The sequence below is a fragment of the Pseudorca crassidens genome, chromosome 13 (genome assembly GCF_039906515.1).
Source record: "Pseudorca crassidens isolate mPseCra1 chromosome 13, mPseCra1.hap1, whole genome shotgun sequence".
Lineage (NCBI taxonomy): Eukaryota > Metazoa > Chordata > Mammalia > Artiodactyla > Delphinidae > Pseudorca > Pseudorca crassidens.
In genome coordinates, this window is record NC_090308.1 from 68,438,912 (window position 1) to 68,442,388 (window position 3,477).

Here is a 3,477-nt window from a genome sequence, read left to right on the forward strand (position 1 = left end):
TTTTGTCCACCAAATAAAACATAACTCTCACCTTTTAGGTTGTGCATTTTTTTCCATCAACAGAGCAAAAAGTTTTTTAAAACTTTGTTTTTCATCCTGCACTGGGAGAGGAAGAGTACATTGGAAAGAAAACAAGAGTTAAATGTTGGTGAGCTGTCCCTTGAAAGGAGGCCTCACCTCTCCAAACAGAAGTCTGGGGTGGGATGATGATGATGTTGATGATGATGATGTTGATAGACTATCCAGATCCATGGGGGCATCCAAGAGTGGGTATGTCTGGTGCCCTGCTTTCTGCCCGGTGGCCCTGTGGATCAGATGAGCTGCTTTGGGTGGCATAAACCATGAAGAGGCTTCCAGGAAGAAACTCAGTGGCACACAACTTGCTCTCTCTCCTGTTCTCACTCTCTCTTTTTAAGAGACATGGAAACATGGAAACAACCTAAATGCCCATCATCAGATGAATGGATAAAGAAGATGTGGCACATATATACAATGGAATATTACTCAGCCATAAAAAGAGACGAAATTGAGCTATTTGTAATGAGGTGGATAGACCTAGAGTCTGTCATACAGAGTGAAGTAAGTCAGAAAGAGAGAGACAAATACCATATGCTAACACATATATATGGAATTTAAGAAAAAAAAAATGTCATGAAAAACCTAGGGGTGAAACAGGAATAAAGACACAGACTTACTAGAGAATGGACTTGAGGCTATGGGGAGGGGGAAGGGTAAACGGTGACAAAGCAATAAAGAGGCATGGACATGTATACACTACCAAACGTAAGGTAGATAGCTAGTGGGAAGCAGCGGCATAGCACAGGGAGATCAGCTCGGTGCTGTGTGACCGCTTGGAGGGGTGGGATAGGGAGGGTGGGAGGGAGGGTGATGCAAGCGGGAAGAGATATGGGAACATATGTATATATATAACTGATTCATTTTGTTGTGAAGCTGAAACTAACATACCATTGTAAAGCAATTATGCTCCAATAAAGATGTTTAAAAAAAAAAAATAAAATAAAATAAAATGGGTACAGGATCTCTTCTGACTGAAGAAGGAATAGATACGTGAAAAAAAAAAAAAAAAAAAAAGAACTGTGTAATGGATATCTAATTAATAGACTAGAAATATTTATAAAGAATATCAATGAATCAAACAAATGTTTATTGAATATTAATGTGTGACCACCTTAGAAAACTATTGAGGAAGTGATTGTGCAGCCATACATGTTTTGTTGTTTGTTTTTAATATTTTACTTATTTATTTATTTTTGGCCACGTTGGGTCTTTGTTGCTGCGCACAGGCTTTCTCTAGTTGTGGTGAGCGGGAGCTACTCTTCCTTGTGGTGTGTGGGCTTCTCATTGCGGTGGCTTCTCTTGTTGCAGAGCACGGACTCTAGGCGCCCAGGCTTCAGTAGTTGTGGCATGCAGGGTCAGTAGTTGTGGCGCACGGGCTTAGTTGCTCTGCAGCGTGTGAGATCTTCCCGGACCAGGGCTCGAACCCGTGTCTCCTGCACTGGTAGGCAGGACTCTTAACCACTGCGCCACCAGGGAAGTCCACAATACAAGTTTTAAAAGCCAGAAAAAGGAAAATTTCAGAGTGGAATGAAATAAGATTCATGGAGGAGGTAGGTCTTGGGTGGAATGCAGAGACATATTGGTTATTAGTAAAAATAAAACAAACACAAAAACCAAGCAAGGAAGGAACAGGTATTCGAAAGGATAATCTTTTATTTCTGGAATCCCCTCTAGGCTAAATCCAATCACTGCAGCAATGGATGCATGCAGAAACTGAAAAGAATTAAGAACTAATGATAAATGACAACAACTCCTTTTTTCCTTAACTGATTCAATCCCGTAATGGGCAAAGAAGTGCTCTTTCTGAAGGTTCAATTGTGGATATAGATATACAAGGACACTTCCCTTCAGCAGGCAAAAGGGCCAGGGGAGAATGACTGCTCCTTACTTTCGTTTCTCTGGCTAGTCTTCAGGTGCAATCGTCAAAAAACACCCCAAATTATTCTGAAATGTAAATTTCCCTAATAGAAACAAACAGGAGAGTACATTGCTGCTGATGTTCAGAACCAAGCACTGCAGTTTGGGGAAATTTTTCAGATGTCATGTTGTGAAATTGTGTGTGGGTGTGGTGTTGGTGTGTGCATGTACGTGTAAAGTTTACGATAAAGCCCTTGCACCTGTACCTCTATTGCTACATCACTCCTTTCGGGGGCTTTTCCCATGGAACCTAGCCTCTGCATAACTATTTCATTGCTTGCTTGGAAAAGGTATTATGAAGCTGTTATGGACTGAATTATGTCCCCCCCAACCCCGAAATTAATATGTTTAAGCTCTAACTTCCATTGTCATGGTATTTGGAGATAGGATCTTTGGGAGGTAATTAGATTTAGATGAGGTCATCAGAGTGGGACCCTCATGATGGGGTTAGTGACTTTTAGGAAGAGACGTGAGAACTTGCCCTCTTTCTCTCCATGTGGAGACATAGCAAGAAGGTGGCAATGCGCAATCCAGGAAGAGAATCCTCACCAGAACCCAACCATGATGGCACCCTGATCTTGGACTTCTGGCCTCCAGAGCTGAGAAAATAAATGTCTTCTGTTTAAGCCCCACAGTCTATGGTATTTAGTTATGGCAGCCCCAGCAGACTGAAGCATTGGACTTGCCAGCATGAGGACGTTTTCTGAATGTCAAGTGGTTATTGACTTTTAGTCTGCAGGAATGCATTATGGTGAACATAAACTATAGCTTCTTGCTTCTTATGTGTCATGATGTCAGGGCTGGAGCTGGGTCTAGTCATAAAATGCCAGTGACAAAGAGACACCAACTGTTACTTACTTGAGAGAGTATTGCTGAGAGAACAGAACTATTCACAAATGACAGAGAAGCCCTTAATGTTACCTCAGGGATTAGGGGTCTCACATCTTCCTCTGTTAGGGCCATGCTTTTACAATTCGTACAGATCACAAACTTCCTCTGCGAGTCTTGTGGAAAAATCATCATGTACTCCTAATTATTGTCACATACACAGAGCTTAAGATTTTTTACTTGATGTGTGCCTAGTTTAATAAGTAGAGAGTCATGATTTGAACCATCTACCACAGCAAAGGCCACAGTCTTGAAAAGTGTGGTATAGAGAAACTTTAGGATGATCAGACTGAAAGATTAAACTAATTCCAGGTTGGTCAACAGTTTGCTTTTTTGTTTTTGGTCACGCCATGCAGCTTGTGGGATCTTAGTTTTCCGACCAGAGATTGAACCTGGGCCACAACAGTGAAAGCACGAGGCCTAACCACTGGACCGTCAGGGAATTCCTGGTTTAAATTGGGTCTGAGGGCATGTGCAGGAGGGAAACTGCTTGAGTTATTAAGCCATTCATTAGCTGGGAACACGAATTATCAGTCTTATCTTTTGGGAAAAGTCACATTATCCCATAAATGATTGTGACTGTGGTGCATATAT